We start from the raw sequence: 17,847 nt of genomic DNA, 5'->3' as shown, positions 1-17,847 counted from the left end.
GTCATTCAACAAATATGTATTGCACATTTCTATGTTAGAGCTGTAGCAGTAACACAATGAAGCGTATCTTCCAATGGTGGCAAACAATAAACAAGATGCATGTAGCATATAGATGCATACATTAGATGGTAATGAGTACTATAGAAAAAATTAAGCAGGGGAAAGGAACAGATATTGGGGGAAGGATCTTTATTAACTGAATGAGGGAAATGCTCTCAGAAAATGGAAGACTTGTACAAGTCCTGAAGAAGGTAAGAGAGCGAGCCCTGCAGATATCTGGGGGAAGACTATACTGGCGGAGGGAGCAATGTGTAGAAAGAACCTGGGGCATGAACAGGCTTAGTGAGCTCAAGGAACTCAAGGAGACGGCTGAGCAGGCATGGGTGAAGGAATGGATGAGTGATAGGCTAGGAGATGGTGAAGGTGATAGTCCCAGTGGTTATAGAGACAAACACAATGCTGATGCCATTCAACAGAGGACTCAGCTAACTTTGTTTTGATTCCATTATGTAACAACTTTTTTGTTATTAAATATTTAATATTTTTACATTAATTTGAAAATTATCAAATAGGAAAAAAAGGGAGTTTTTTCTCTATTGCCATTGCCATTATTTTCAAGGAGACTTTATTCTTAACTCTTTCTTCTCATATCACTAAATAATATTTTATTTGTTTAAAATGTTTTATCATACATGTTCATTAGAGAAAAGCTAAAATACAAAAAAGCATATATAAGACGTTAGAAAATCAGGTTTAATCTTACACCACAATAATCAGAATAAAATGTTGATGCCTAGTGTGTGTGTGTGTGTGTGTGTGTGTGTGTGTGTGTGTGTCTGTGTGCATTTGTTTTAGGTACAAAATTTGGAACATTGATTTTATATATTTTTAAAATAATATTCTTGAACTGCTCCTGCATAATGTAGCAAGTTTAGATAGTAACCTTGACTTATTACTATATTATAGTTTAGTGGCCCTTTTCTGCTCTCACTTCCTTTCCTCCTCAATATGATAACTTTCTTTTCAAAATTTTATAATTAGACTTTTAAATAAAAGTTAAAAATATACATCTTTATTTATTTCTCTGATAACTAAAGACATGATTTCCTGGTTTTTTCCACTTTGAGAATTTAGGCTATGGGCACATCAACTCTTTTCTCCAAACTCTCCCCACTCCCTCATCTAGGAAAGTAGGAGGCTCATGAATAATGGACACAGTCTTTAATCTGGCAAGAAGCTTAATACTAGCAATAGGGATAAGAATCACTCATCTCACCCTAACCGGTTTGACTCAGTGGATAGAGGTCAGCCTGCGGACTCAAGAGTCCCAGGTTCGATTCCGGTCAAGGGCATGTACCTTGATTGCATGCACATCCCCAGTAGGGGGTATGCAGGAGGCAGCTGATCGATGTTTCTCTCTCACTGATGTTTCTAACTCTCTATCCCTCTCCCTTCTTCTCCGTAAAACTCAATAAAATATATATTTTAAAAAGAATCTCTCTTTTCCCAACCTTTTTCCAGATGCAAAGTGACCTTTCACTGGAAACATTGGCCTCTCAAGGCCAGCACGCAGTACTCGCTGGTGACAGAAGGGCCCTTGGACCAGGGCTTAGGGAGCACTAGTTTTCTTCTTCATCTGGGAGGCAGGAGGGAAGGGCTTTCTACTGACCCCCTGCCCCACTTGTTGACCATGTGAGCAAGCTGTGAGGGCTATTATTTGAGACACACATGGCTAAGAAACTGATTTGACTTCATGAGCATGTACGGAGGATATTTACTCTGCATATGTTATATTTTACTGGTCAGTTGATAAAAAAAATGTTTATTTTTATTTTGTTATCTTTCCACTGTTATGAATAGAATTTTGTAATGGGACATAGAATTATTTTTAGTAGAACTATTCTATAAGACTATCATTACAATTAAAGAGTTTATAATAACTATAAAACAGCAAAAAAAAACAGTATTACTATAACAAAAACAGCATTACTGCAAAACAGTAATGAGAAACATATTTCAAAGTGTATAAAATTTTCATTACTTTAGAATACCTTTTCACTCTACAGCGTCCAAATTTAAACAGTGAATTCTATGGCCACCCCATTTGTAGGTGAAGTGGTTGATCTTTATATGAGAATGGAGGTCAGCTAACTAAGGCCTGCCTCATGGTTTTTGTACACTCCATGAGCTATGAATATGTTTTTTTACTTTTTTTAAATGGTAGGAAAACAGACACAAAGGAATAATTCTATTTTTTAACATGTGAGAAGTATAGAGAATTCAAACTTCAGTGTCTATAAATAAAGTTTTATTGGAATGCATCCTTGAGCTTTGAGTTATGTATTATTTATGGCTGTCGTATGACTACAAAAGTAGAGTTAAGTAGCTGCAACTAATGTGGCCTAAAAAGCCGGGAATATTTACTTTAGTTTGCCAATTGGAGTATTCTACTTCCTACAAGAATGGTTTATTACTGTACATTAAAAACAACCATAGTATCCATGTGATATTATTTTTTGTAACATAAAACTGGGTACTAAAATGTAAAATTACCGAGATTGCAAATAAGAGGACCAGACCTGGTTCTTGGAAGACTTACCAATTTGAGATCTATCCAATCAGGCTTTGGAGGATATTGTATGCTAGGCTTTTTCTCTATCACCTAATGATACCTTTTATGTATATTTTTAAAAGACTTTCTTTTTTTTCAAACCTTTCCAAGGACATATTTAAAAAAATATATATATATATGTATATATTTATTTATTGATTTCAGAGAGGAAGGGAGAAGGAGAAAGAGACAGAAACATTAATGATGCGAGAGAATCATTGATTGGCTGCCTCCTGCATGCCCCTCACCGCCCCCCCCCCCCCGCCCCGGGGATCGAGCCTGCAACACAGGCATGTATCCTTGGCTGGAATCGAACCCGGGACCCCTCAGTCCACAGGCCAATGCTCTATCCACTGAGCCAAGCCGGCTAGGGCATCCAAGGACATACTTTTAAAAATTATTTTTTAAAAAAATATATATTTTATTGATTTTTCACAGAGAGGAAGAGAGAGGGATAGAAAGTTAGAAACATCGATCAGCTGCCTCTTGCACACCTCCTACTGGGGATGTGCCCGCAACCCAGGTACATGCCCTTGACCGGAATCGAACCTGGGACCTTTCAGTCCGCAGGCCGACGCTCTATCCACTGAGCCAAACTGGTCAGGGCTAAAAATTAATTTTAAAGAGGGGAATGGAAAAAGAGAGAAAGATAAACATAGATTGGTTGCTTTCCATGCGGGACCTGACCAGGGATTGAACCCACATCCTTTTGGTGTCTCTCCAACCAACTGAGACTTGGCCAAGGCATTTTTTAAAAAAATATTTTTATTGATTTCAGAGAGGAAAGGAGAGGGAGAGAGAGATAGGAACATCAATGATAAGAGAGAATCATTGATCAGCTGCCTCCTGCCTTCTGCTGGCTTGATCCACTGGGAATTAAGCCAGCAACCCAGACACATGCACTGTGACCTCCTAGTTCATAAGTTGGTGTTCAACTGCTGAGCCATGCTGCCCAGGTGGCCAAAGCATTTTTAATTTGCCATTTTTTACTGCACTATTTACAGAAATACTCTAAGTCTAATCTACTTGAAAACTCAGAGCTCTACAATTACTTCTGATAATCAGCATGCTAAATTATCAAGCTTGTAACCTGTGTTACATATACTATGACAGGCTTGCCCAAGTACCATTATTCATGCACTATTTAAAATAAGAGTAGATCAGCAAGGCTTGCTAGGTATTCCACAGAGAAATTGTTTTATTTCAATAGTAGAGGGAAGAAAAAAACTTTTGTGTTATGATCTTCAACATTTGGGTCAGTGTGGGATCACTACTAGCAATTTTCCATCTGCTTAATCGCCATCTCAGCTACTTTATGCTTAGCTAATTAAAATTAAGTGTAAATTTGGGCTATTATTGTATAGATATGGCACCATTTAAACAATTGATTTAGATAATTAAGGAAAGAAAATTTAGTTTAGGAACTAATGCCAAGTCCCAATGCGTAGAGGAAAACTGGAACAAGAGTCACTTCAGTCATCTATTCTAACAGAGATTTATCTGTCAACATACTTTATAGTTAATAGTAGTTGCAGGGGATGGGGCCTGGGCTAGAAGTTTCTAGTATAGTTAGCCATAATATGCAAGACAAAATAAATTAAGTTAACTGCAGTATTCCAGGATGTTAGGGTATATTCATTCAATATTCAGCCCACTATAATTTTAACACATGACTTAAATATGTATGTCACTTTCTTTCAATAAGTGTAGCTGCTATTTAGTGTTGTGTATGCAACAGTAATAAACATGGGCTCAGACCCACATTGCTTGGATTTGTTCTAACCTTAGCTCTTAATGCTGTGCAGAAGAAAATTACTTTATCTCCTCCTAACTTCATTTTTTAAATACATTTTTATTGATTTCAGAGAGGAAGGGAGTGAGAGAGACAGAAACATCAGTGATGAGAGAGAATCACTGATCAGCTGCCTCCCTCACACCCTCCACTGGGTATGTGCCCTTGACTGGAATCAAACCAGGGACCCTTCAGTCTGCAGGCCAATGCTCTATTCACTGAGCAAAACCAGCTAGGGCCTAACTACATGTCTTGTACAAGTTAATAGTTTGAGAGGATTAAATGAAATAGTGCAGGTAAAAAGCTCAGAAGCACTGTACCATAGCTATTATTTTTCTTCTGTACAACCTTCAAGGTAAGACTAGTAACCATTTTGCAAAGGAGGAACCTCCTGACTAGAGAAGTAAGGGGCTGCAGTAATACAGCTTATGGGACACACTGAAGAGTCAAAGACAAGATTCACTGATGACAAAACTCCCCTTTTTTCTTCCCATTTTAGCACATTGTCTCCATTTATAGATTCATCCATTTATATAAGCAAGTGTCTGTGGCCCACACATCAAAGATTTATAGTACCTAACCAAGTTTCCCACAGTTGCCAAATTTGATTTGTTTAAATTCTGATTTTAACAGCTTACCTGATAATTAGATGTTATTAAGGAGTTTTTGGAGTATAAACCCATTATTTTTAATCTGCAAAGAAATGAGGTATGGAATTGCACAGAGCTGGAGTTATTTTTGGTGAAGGTAGCTTTTAGCACTCATCTAATTACACACAGTGCAAGCCAAAAATAAAATAAAAAAATCATCCATATATCTCTCTGTTAGGGAAAGAACAAAAGGAACATTAGAATAAGTTCTTAGGCTTACTTGGAATTCAAGAAGCAAGGGGAAAGCATTTGGATGCATTTTAAGAGATAATTGCTACCAAATAATTTATGGGTGCAGAGCAATACCCAAGGAGAAAATACCACTAGTTATAACCTAGTAAATTAAAACCAAACAGTCTACCTGCCTGGTATCGTGTTTAAGATTAATTGGATCATAGCAGAAAGTGCACATTATGAAGATCAAATACTAGGAGAAAGTCATAAAGTTTGAAAACATCTCAGCGTGTCTTCATCCCTGCAGATGCCTTTTATTTATTATCAATGTAAACAGATGTTAATGATATTGCAAGAGGGAGAGAGAGAAGGACAGAGTTTCCCTGAAGATAAAGGAGAAAAATGATAAAAGAAAATCTTATAACTTAGATTTTCCAAAAACATATTTTTCAATCTAAACCCAAAACATGTTTGTTTTCTCTGCATTAAGACTAAAAGTCTATTCCAAACTTTAATGACAAATGCATGGCTATGGTGTGAGGTGGGGAGAAGAATGGAAGGGGTGGGGTATTGGTTTATATTATTGTGTCTACTTATTAGCAAACAATGTTATATTTATTTGGCTGAGGAGCACATTTTCTTTTGAACAGTGCTACTTAGAACAAACTGTATTACCTTAATGAAGTTTTACTGTAAAATAATGACTTAAGGAATGAATGAAAAAATACTAGTTAACTCTTGTCTAGGACCCTTGAGTATGTCCTCCTTCATTTTTCAAATGAATGCTGAAACCTACCACATTGTAGCTACAATCCATCATTCTAAATCACATTGCATTATTAAGGGATCTATCTCATTTCAGGTAACAAAATCAATCAGAAAAGGAACCATGCATACATCTTAGAATGTCATCAATAGTTAACATATATTTGAAGAGTAAAAATCTCTAAGGATGTGTGAGAAGGTCCACAATTTACTAAGAGTAGGGTTGTTCAACCTCAGTGCTACTGACAGTTTGGTCTGAATAATTATTTGACTGGGGAGAGGGAGAACCTGTCCTGTGTTTTTAAGCTGTTTAGCAGTATCACTTGCCTCTATCTACTAGATGCAAGTATCACCCTCCTCCAAGCACAAGTTTAAAAGTGTCCCTAGATATTGCTAAATGTCCTTGGGTTCAGGGGGTTGGCTGATTGGTGGGGCATAAGTAAAATTATCTCAGTGGAGAACTTCTAACTTAGAGATTAACATTTTAATTAAACATATTATACTAGACTGGAGGCCGGTGCATGAAATTTGTGCATGGGGGGTGTGTCCCTCAGCCCAGCCTGCATCTTCTCCAATCTGGGACCCCTCAGGGGATGTCTCACTGCTGGTTTAGGCCCGATCCCTGTGGTATCGGGCCTAAACTGGCAGGCAGACATCCCTCTCAAAATCCGGGACTGCTGACTCCCAACCGCTCGCCTGCCTGCCTGCCTGATTGCCCCTGTTTCTGCCTGCCAGCCTGATCACCCCCTAACCACTCCCCTGCCATCCTGATCAATGCCTAACTGCTCCCCTGCTGGCCCAATTGCCCCCAACTTTCCTCCCCTGGCAGCCCCATCACCTCCAACTGCCCTCCCCTGCCGGCCCCGTCGCCTTCAACTGCCCTCCTGCTGGCCCGGTTGCCCCTAACTGCCCTCCCCTGCTGGCCTGATTGGCCACAACTGCCCTCCCCTGCCGGCCATCTTGTGGTGGCCACCTTGTGACAACATGGGGGTGGCCATCTTGTGACCACATTGGGGAGGCCATCTTGTGATGACATGGGTGTGGCCATCTTGTGCGAGGGTGTGATGGTCAATTTGCATATTACCTCTTAGGATAAGGTTGTATGTTCCATTTATTTCTGTTGCTTCTGTGTATTTCCTCTGTCAATCATATGTCTCTCTCTCTTTCTCTCACTCACTGTCTGTTACACACACATACACATACACACACACACATTGCTCATGAAATCTATCCTAGCTGGGTAGAATATGAATTCAAATATGCCTTGCAAGTCGAGTTAGATAATTCTTTTTTAAAAATATATATGTTATTGATTTTTTACAGAGAGGAAAGGAGAGGGATAGGGAGTTAGAAACATCGATGAGAGAGAAACATCGATCATCTGCCTCCTGCACACCCCCTACTGGGGATGTGGCCACAACCAAGGTACATGCCCTTGACCAGAATCAAACCAGGGACCTTTCAGTCTGCAGGCTGACGCTCTATCCACTGAGCCAAACCAGTCAAGGCAACTCTTTTTTTTTTTTTCTCATCTAGGAAGCATTCATTGATACAAACAAATCCTGTACATAAGCAGCCCCCCCAGGAAGAACTTGCACTGTATGTATAGTTGGCATTAATACAAGTCTCTTAGATAAACTTATGTGGGTAGAGTTGGGTGATAGAAACAAATTACAGGTAGGCCAGATAGAGGGAGCAATCCACAAATTAGACTAAATAAGGATTCACAATTAAAACCTTAGTATAATTCAACATTTTACTCAAGTTCAAAACATAAAAGACCAATAAAATAAATAAACAAAAGAATCAGAAAGGAAGACATGCATTGTGTGCTTTTCTTTATATTTTTGTACATTAACATAGGATAGGTGCTGAAAGTTTTCACAGGTATGGAGAGTGTAGGTTCTTTTGATGTGGATCAGCTCAATAAGGGTTTACTAATCTTTTCTGTACATGACTCTAACCTAGATGCTGAAAGTAAAAATTGTGAACAAGCTCTGTCCACTAAGATCCCATATGATACAGAGTTTAAGGATCTCCATGATTAGGATCTACTGTCAGAAAATGTCTTAAATTTTTGTCACCTTAATAATGGTGATCATGAATTACATTACATAGCTCTTCAAATCTGTTTCCTCAGGCTAACGGGGAGATGTGTATGTTTCATGAACATTTCTATTGTCAACCTGATCAGTTAAATTGATAATCATTTATTCAAATCTTCAATCCCTGCTATATTTATATAATTTTCTTTTGTAATTATTATCTTTTTCCATACATTTTAGAGCTAGTGGATTATATTATTTCTGTAATGAATTTTAGAGCCAGTGTCCAATTTCATCATGGAAATAGAAATTAAAATGACAATGAGATGCCACTACACACTTATTAGAATGGCCAGAATCCATAATATTGACAACACTAAAGGATGACAAAGATGCGAAGCAACAGGATCTCTCATTCATTGCTGGGGGCAATACAAAATGGTACAAACCCTTTGAGGACAGATTGGCAGTTTCTTACAAAACTGAACATTCACTTACCATCTAATCCAGAAATCTTATTCCTTGGGATGTAGCCAAATGAGTTGAAAACTTCTGTCCACACAAAAACCTGCACATAAATATGTGTAGCAGATTTATTCATAGCTCTTAAAATCCTTGCAACAACCAAGATGTCCTTCAGTAGGTGAATATATAAACTGTGGTACATCCAGACAATGGACCATTATTCCACACTAAAAAGAACTCAGATATCAAGCCATGAAAAGACAGGGAGGAATTTTAAATGCATTTGACTAAGTGTAAAAAGCTGCTCTGAAAAGGTTATATTCTGTAAGATTCCAACTGTGTGCCATTCTAGAAAAGGCAAAATTATGTAGATAGGGAAAAGAAAAGTGGTTGCAGGGGTTGTGGAGACTGGGGAGAGATGAATAGGTAGAACCCAGAGGATTATTAAGACAGAGAATTACTCTGCATGATATCATAACAATGAATACATGTCATACATTTGTGCAAACCCATAAAATGTACAACACCGAGGGTGAACTCTAATGTAAAATATGGATTCTGGCCCTAGCTGGTTTGGCTCAGTGGATAGAGCTTCAGCCTGTGCACTGAAGGGTCCCAGGTTTGATTCCAGTCAAGGATACCAGCTGGAGTGGTGGGCTCGATCCCCAGTAGGGGGTGTGCAGGAGGCAGCCAATCAAGGATTCTCTCTTATCATTGATGTTCCTATCTCTCTCTTCCTCTCTGAAATCAATAAAAATATATTTAATTTTTTTAAAAAATATGGACTCTGGGTGATAATGATGTGTCAGTGTGGGTTCGTCAATTTTAACAAATGTATGTATCACTGTGATGGACATATGGATAATGGAAAAGGCTGTACATGTATGGGGACAAGAATTACATGAAAAATTTTTATACCTCCCAATCAGTTTTACCATGAACCTAAAACCACTCTAAAAAAAACAGTCTTAAAAAATACCTTTAGAAGAGAGAAAACCACAGCCATACCTGAATAGCTTGAAATTGACATGTCAGCAGGCTGTGAGGTGTCCAGGATCCAGATACAGGCCATTTCCACTAAAACACTAATTGTAGCAGAATGCTCAGTATGAATCCACTTGCTTATTATTCAGTGGCACTAATAAATCAAATTATCCAATGACAGCTATGAAAAATTGTATTTTTCTTTTATGAAAAAGTTCACAGAAAAATGTGAACAGTTGGCAAATTAAAAGAAAAAATAGTTGCAAATCAAACTGGAGCAGATTTTGTGATTTTGACCTTTCCTTCCCCACTCCCCTGCCACCTTAAACTGGTAAAACACACAGAACACTTATTGAAAATCCTGACAAGTCCACATTAAGGAAAAGTGATTTCCTTTCCCTCCCAGTCCCTTAAAAAAAAAGCCACTTATTTTGAAAGCATTATCAATGAAATACCCCCCCCCCCAGCCAGTCAATTTCCTTTATACATGTTTCATTTAAAAACCAAATGTTTGGCATTATTTTTCTTTATAAGCTTATTTTCCCCATATTTCATTTCTAAGCACTGTTGCTATGAAAAAAAAATAAATAAATTACTACCTCTGAGTATAGAAGTTAATGTAGTTCTTTATTATAAAGGGTGTTGTCTAGTGTTTCTTTTGTAATTGTTCTATTGTATAGGGGACTTGAGTAAGTGAAGCATTATGAGAAAGACTAACTTAATTGGGCTATTCAGCATTAGATTTAATTTTGAAAAAATAAGCATTTATTTATTCATTTATAAAACTTCTAATGAGATCTTACTGTGTTCCATATTCAGTACCATGAGCACAAAGATAAATGAAACAAAGGTACTACCCACCATGAGAGAACACAGTGAGCAAGGTGCTGGCTATGACTCAGGGTGCGGACATCAAACAATCATGCTGGCACACTGATCTTGGACTTCCAGCCTCCAGAACTGTGAGAAATAGATTTCTGTTGTTTGTAAGCCAATCAAACCAGTCTGAGGGATGTTGTTATAGCAGTCTGAATGGACAGGTTAGCATCAGTAGACGAAGCCAGCTAACTTCTACTGATCATTCAAGTCTCAAAACAAACATCTTTTCTCCAGAAACACTGACTTCTTAATCCCAGTTCCCCATACATTTTCCTCCAGGTTATCTTTGGTCATGATAGAATGATTATAGCTTCACCTTTGTCCCTGAAAGTGGGTAAGTCCCATGATAGCAAGGGCTATGCTGTCTTGCAATGATTCCCAGTATGTCCACAGTGCCACAGTGCCTGGCAATAGGCCCGGAATATTTATTAAATGCATCAGTGGAAAACACAGTAACTAGAGCTTATAGGAACAAGATAAAAAACCATTATACTGAAAGGTTTCCTGAAGGTGATGGGGGATGTGGCCAAGGATTTGTGATTTTTTAAAAATATATGCTTATGCCCTGGCCAGTGTGGCTCATTTCATTGAGCACTGGTACAATCCCCAGTCAGTGTGCATGCCCAGGGTGTTTGCAGGTAGGCAGCGAATCCATGTTCCCTTCTCACATCTCTCTCTCTCTCTCTTTCTCTCTCTCTCTCTCTCTCTCTCCCTTTTTCTCTATCAGTAAAAATATATTTTAAATAAATAAATAATAAAATATATGCTCAGATTTGCTTTCTGGACAGATTATTATTGTTAACAGGGCTACACATAACAGGAAAGAAGTAATAGGGAGGAAGGTTAAACAAGAGTTAGGGAATTAGTTAATACCCTAAAAATAATCCAAATAATGTAAGTGAATAACAAGGCTAAAATTGTTACAAACAAACAAGCAAACAAAAAGCATCTTTGTGTAGAGATTCTTAGCTTCATGTGGCAGGGACTGCAGCTCCCAGCGCACCCCAAGAGAGCACTGAAGTGCCTGGAACATAAAGGGCATTTGCAAAACATTGTTAGGTGAAATAATGAAAACAATAGCCGACACTGACTAAGGTTTCACTCTATTCTGTCTATTGTCTGTTTTCATCCTTATCAATTCTAGGAGGCATTTTCTATTTCTACCCCTGATCCTTGCCCAAGGGAACTCATGCAAAGAAAGGAAAAATAACATGGACACATTTTCCCAGCAAGTTAATGTTGGAACTGGGATTTCAAACTAGAGATGGCAGATTCCAAAACTTCAACTCTATCCTGCTGATTCAAGTACAGACACCCACCAATTTTCATATCATTTTTTAAACCTTATCATTACATAGCTCTTGGTAGGCTTATGCATTACTCACTACATTAGTCTGGGTTCTCCATACAATTAGGACCAATAGAACATAGAAACATATAAGAGGTTTGTTACAGGAATTGGCTCACATAATTATGGAGGCCAAGCAGTCCTATGATTTTGCTGTCTGCAAGCTGGAGACCCAAGAAAGCCAGTGAGGAAGTTTCAGTCTGAGACTGAAGACCAGAGAACCAGGAGAGTTGCTGGTATAGCTCCCAGTCCAAGGTCAAAGGCCCGAGAACCAAGGAAGCAAGTCCAATCTCAGTCTGAAGGCCTAAGAACAAGCATCCATGCCCAAGGGTAGGAGAAGATGATGTCCCAGCTCAAGCAAAGAAAGCAAATTCCCTTGGCCTTTGGTTCTATTCAGACCCTTATGGGATTGGGTGATGCCTAACAGCACTGATAAGGTATATTTTCTTTACTCAATCTACTGATTCAAATGTTCATCTCTTCTAGAAACACCCTCACAGACACACCTCCAAATAGTGTTTTGTTTTGTTTTTTACCAGCTCTCTTGGTATCACTTAGTCCAGTCAAGTTGACACATAAAAATAACCATCACACTCTCTTAAATTTTTGTAGGCAGTTTCTCATTTGCAATTTATCTTCATTGCCTATTATTCCAGTTACTAAGGCGATGTAACACTTTATCACAAAATGTGTGGTGGTTTAAAACAACGATAACGTTTATTGTATTCATTAATCTGCAATTTGAGCAGCTCTGGCAAGGAGTGCTCTTCTCAGCTTCACTTGGCATCGGCTGTGATGCTGAGATGATCTGAAGCCTTGCTCACCCACATGTCTGGCTGGCAGCGAATCCTGAGCTAGGACAGTCAGCTGGAACAACTCCATATGGTCTCTCTGGTGGCCTGGCCTTCCTCACAGCATGGGAACTGGGCTCCAAAAGTAAACATCTGGAGATAAAGAAAATAGGGAGGGAAAGAAAAATGAAAGAGAGAAAGAGAGAGAGAGAGAGAGAGAGAGAGAGAGAGAGAGAGAGAGACTACTGCTCATGAAAGCCTAAAATATTACCTCATATGAACTAGCTTCAGAATTCATATAGCATCTCTTTTGTTATTCTATATGTTAGAATGAGTCATGTATACCAGCCAACACTCAAGGATGAATCAGATGTCATCTTTTGATTGAAAAGTTATACAGTTGGAGCATATGGGATCAGAAATACTGCTAAGGATATATTGCTATAAATACAACCTGCCTCATCAACCACCGCACAATGGGAAAATCCCTTTAGAAGGTAGAATATGGATTTTTTGTTTACATTTAGAGAAAGGAAACATTCTTTATTAGTACTGACAATATCAATAACATATTCATTCAGTGCTAATACTCACTTAATCCTCATCTCAAACCTGTGTGGTTGATCTAGTTCTTATCTCCATTTACAGTTGCAGGAAGAGAGGCACCGAGATGTGAAGGATCTTGCTCAGTGTTACCCACCTAGTCAGTATGAAGCTGGTAGTGAAGTCTGGGACTTTCACCTCCACTTATAGTTCTTACACATCACTGCTTTCCAACAGGTAAATCTCCTTTCCTCATGTACACATCCGTACCATTCACATGTTCTAGACATCCATACACTTAGTTTATTTAATCATACTGACAACATGCCCATTTCAAACCTCTGCAAAGAGAAACCCCGTTAAGCAACTGAATGTTATGTATTTTGGCAGAGACAACGATTCCTTAGAAGGCACTAGTAGCAGACACATTTACAATTCATTACTACTCAAAATAAGAACAAATAATTGAAAGTGTAAGATGTGGAGGAAGAGCAAAAGATAAATTTGAAATATTTTCCTAAAAACAAAGGTGTTTTTTATAATAACTGATTTAAACTCTTTTCTTCATAACCTGGACATCACTTATATGAAAATAGTTAGGAAATAGGGGATATTTGAATGAGATAAAGCTATATCTTGTTCTCAATTGAAATGGCCTCAGGATTTCTTATTGAAATACATACTGTTCACGAAAGCCTAAAATATTTAGTCAGGTCCTCAGAATTAATATTGGGTGGCCAATATTGCATTTGCCGGGAGCCGGTCCATCCTTGCTGTTTCAAGGGACCTGGCATATATGGCATACTGTTCTTAATATGTTTGCTCACCTTCTTGGCACTATGTGTTTTAACCAAGTTCTCCTCTCTGAGAAAGGTTGCTTCCCCAGGTAGGGATTTTTCCCTGAAGTTAGGGAGGGAATAAAACCCCTCAACTAAGTGCCAGGCGGGTAATTAATCACTTTAACTATGAACAATCATGCTTAAGCTACATAATCTTTACTCCCTGGAATGGAGATAAGAAACGCCCTAACCTTTGTAATAGAGATTGATAGGATTGAATCAACTGGTATAAATACAGATGTAACAAGACAGAAAGAGAAGAACTTACAAGAACACAGAACTTAGAAGACAGAACTTAGAAGACAGAACTTAGAAGACAGAACTTAGAAGACAGAACCAAGAGGCACAGAACTTAGAACACAGAACTTAGAAGACAGAACCTACACTCAGAACCTAGACACAGAACCTACACAGAATCTAGAGACAGAACCTAGTGAGAGAACATGGCAAAAGATCCTGGACTGAACCTGACTACAGAAATTGGCAAGAGAACCTGACTAGAACCTGGTGACTGAACCTGGCTGGAGAACCTGGACAGAACCTGGCTGGAGAACCTAGCAAGGGAACATGACTACAGAACCTGGCTGGAGAACCTGGAGAACCTAGCAAGAAAACATGGACACAGAACCTGGCTGGAGATCCTAAGCAGAACCTCTCTTGAGATCCAGACCAGAACTTGGCTGGAGATCCTGGCTGGAGATCCTGGCTAGGCTGCTGATCAACTGAACACTGTCTCCGTGTCCTTCCTTTTTTGCCGACTCCGTCTACGCCTTTGGGAACCCCTGGACCTGCTGTGGTTGGACCCTGGCATCTGGCGCCCGAACAGGGACACCTAGGTAAGCGCCCCGCACTCGGGATGGATAGGACTCCACCGTAGGAAGAGGGTGGATAGTCTTTCCCCACAATCGGGACAGATCAGACTCCACCGTAGGAAGAAGGTGGATAGTCTTCGCCGACTCCGTCCACACCTTTGGGAACTCCTGGAACAGGATTCCCATAGGTAACCCCCCCCCCCATTGAGGACCCCCACATTCGGGACGGATAGGACTCCACCAGGGTGCTACAGACCCCCCTATAAAGAATATGTAGGGTAAGAAGGTGGATAGTACAGAACTTAGATTGAGAAGATGTGCCATACTGAGTCCAAAGAAGGAAGACTCTGTATTGATCTTTAGATTAAGAAGATGTGCCATACTGAGTCTAAAGAAATAAGACTCTGTATTGATCTTTTAACACATATGCTTGCTAGCAGAGGAATTAAGGTTACTCCCAGTCAGACAGAATGTTTTATACAAGAAGTATGTCCATGCTTTTCTGAGGAAGGAAAGGTAAATGTAAAGGCATGGGAAGAGGTAGGCCCAAGGAGCCTTATCCTTAACCCCACTGCAGCCTTTCCACCCCGGGAAAGTGCAGGACTGGCAAGCTCTCCCTGGGGTGATAGATCAGGACTCAGGTAATAGCGGAAAGCGCCAATCCTACTCTTAAAATGGATACAAGAGAGCATTTGGGGTTTTTCTTTTTAATGCCTGCTTTTAAAAAATAAAAAAGGGGGAATTTGCCGGGAGCTGGTCCATGCTTGCTGTTTCAAGGGACCTGGCATATATGGCATACTGTTCTTAATATGTTTGCTCACCTTCTTGGCACTATGTGTTTTAACCAAGGTCTCTGAGAAAGGTTGTTTCCCCAGGTAGGGATTTTCCCCTGAAGTTAGGGAGGGAATAAAACCTCTTAACTAAGTGCCAGGTGGGTAATTAATCACTTTAACTACGAACAATCATGCTTAAGCTACATAATCTTTACTCCCTGGAATGGAGATAAGAAACGCCCTAGCCTTTGAAATAGAGGTTGATAGGATTGGAATCAACTGGTATAAATACAGATGTAAGAAGACAGAACCAAGAGAGACAGAACCTAGGCACAGAACCTACACAGAACGGTCTCTAGAGACAGAAGAACTTCGCTGGAGAGAACATGGCAAAAGTTCCTGGACAGAAACTGGCCTCAGAACCTAGAGACAGAACCTAGCGAGAGAACATGGCAAAAGATCCTGGACTGAACCTGACTACAGAAATTGGCAAGAGAACCTGACTAGAACCTGGTGACTGAACCTGGCTGGAGAACCTGGACAGAACCTGGCTGGAGAACCTAGCAAGAGAACATGGACACAGAACCTGACTGGAAATCCTAGCGGGGGAACATGGCGACAGAACCTGGCTGGAGAACCTAACCAGAACTTCGCTGGAGAGCCTGACCAGAACTTGGCTAGAGATCCTGGCTAGGCTGCTGATCAACTGAACGCTGTCTCCGTGTCATTCCTTCTTCGCTGACTCCGTCCACACCTTTGGGGACACCTGGACCTGCTGGGGTTGGACTCCAGCACAATATTAATGCAGATACATTTTAGAAAAATTTTCTAGCTCTCCAGGATTAGCCATTACCAAAGCACCACTATCATTACAGAGAGACACGTTTGTATTGACTATTAAAATCTTGATCATTGACATCATTGCAAAAAATATTAACTTCCTAGTTTTCCAGCATTATAGTCAGCATTACCATTATCATAAAAATAATTTAATGACTGGCCTTTTACATCTGACATGTATAAAATAAAGAGAAATAGTCTAATCACACAAATAAAATAATAGTTATTTATAAACATGTTGAAAAGATTCATATTTTGTGCATCTTTTTGAAAACTGAGATTTATGTACATGCACTGATTAAAAACACAAACTTTTGTCATGTTGTTATTATACAATCTGATTACTTAATCTACAATTTATAGTCTGTCTAGTGTAAAGAATTTATCATTTGTGATTTGATGTTTTAATACTTATGTAAGATATATTCTGTTTTAGTTTGACAACACAAAATTGTTGTTAAATAGGCTAACATTGTTCAACATATGTTGGTTGTATTTCAGAATAATTTGGCCTCCTTTAAAATGTCAAATTGTTGAATTGTTTTTTGAAATTTCCAGTAACTCACTCTGACAATCTGGGTTGTAGGTGAGATGGATAATCAGAAACACCTGGATCAGCTATTCTGCCATCAAGAGCTATCATAAAAGAGAGAGGTTTACAGATACAAGTTTATAAAATTTTAGAATGACAAAATACCACAAAGGCTATATAATCAAACTGACATATTTCAAGGATGGGGAAAATAAGGTCAAGAAAAAAGTTACACAAAGTCAAATAGTTAATTAGTGCATAGTCGGCCTAGAATCTGAGTCTCTATTTTCCCATCCAGTGATCTTCCAACCATGCCCTGCCATCTGGATAAAGATATTTTTGTGAGAAAACTCAAAAAGTATGCTTCTTCTAGTTTTACTTTACTTGTTCTGAGGGAAAACAACAACAAGAACTACAAAGCACACCATTTCTATGCATTATTAACTCTGAAAAAGGTAATCAAGAAAGAGCCTGAAAAAGTTAACAGCAGTCTGGCCTTTAAAAAACCTGACCTTTAGCTTTTTTTTTTTTTTTCCCAGTATAGGCTTTTGATGCTTAAAAGTTGTAGTAAATTGAATTGTGCCACCGAAAGATGTCAAGTCTTAATCTTAGGAATTTTTAAATATTGCCATTTAGAACAAGGGTCTTTGCCAATGAAATTAAATTCAGAATTTTGAGATGAAGGGATTACCCTGGGATGTCTGGGTAGAAGCTAAAGGCCTCACAGATATCAAAAGAGAGGCAGAGAGAGATTAGGCACCGATGGGAAATTAATAGAAAGAGGGAGGCAGAGTTTGGAGGCAATGAAGGAATTGGCTCATGTGACTGTGAGTCCAAAACCTATGGGAGAGACTGGCAGGCTGGAGACTCAGGAAAAAGTTACAGTTTGAGTTCAAAGGCTGTCAGGCTGGAGGACCAGGAGGAGCCTGTATCACAAAGTCTAAAGGCAGAATTTCCTCTTGTTCAGGGAGATTCTATTCAGACCTCTCACATTATGGAAAGCC

The sequence above is a fragment of the Myotis myotis genome, unplaced genomic scaffold (genome assembly GCF_014108235.1).
Source record: "Myotis myotis isolate mMyoMyo1 unplaced genomic scaffold, mMyoMyo1.p scaffold_m19_p_1, whole genome shotgun sequence".
Taxonomy (NCBI): Eukaryota; Metazoa; Chordata; class Mammalia; order Chiroptera; family Vespertilionidae; genus Myotis; species Myotis myotis.
Note: the sequence above shows the minus strand (reverse complement) of the source record.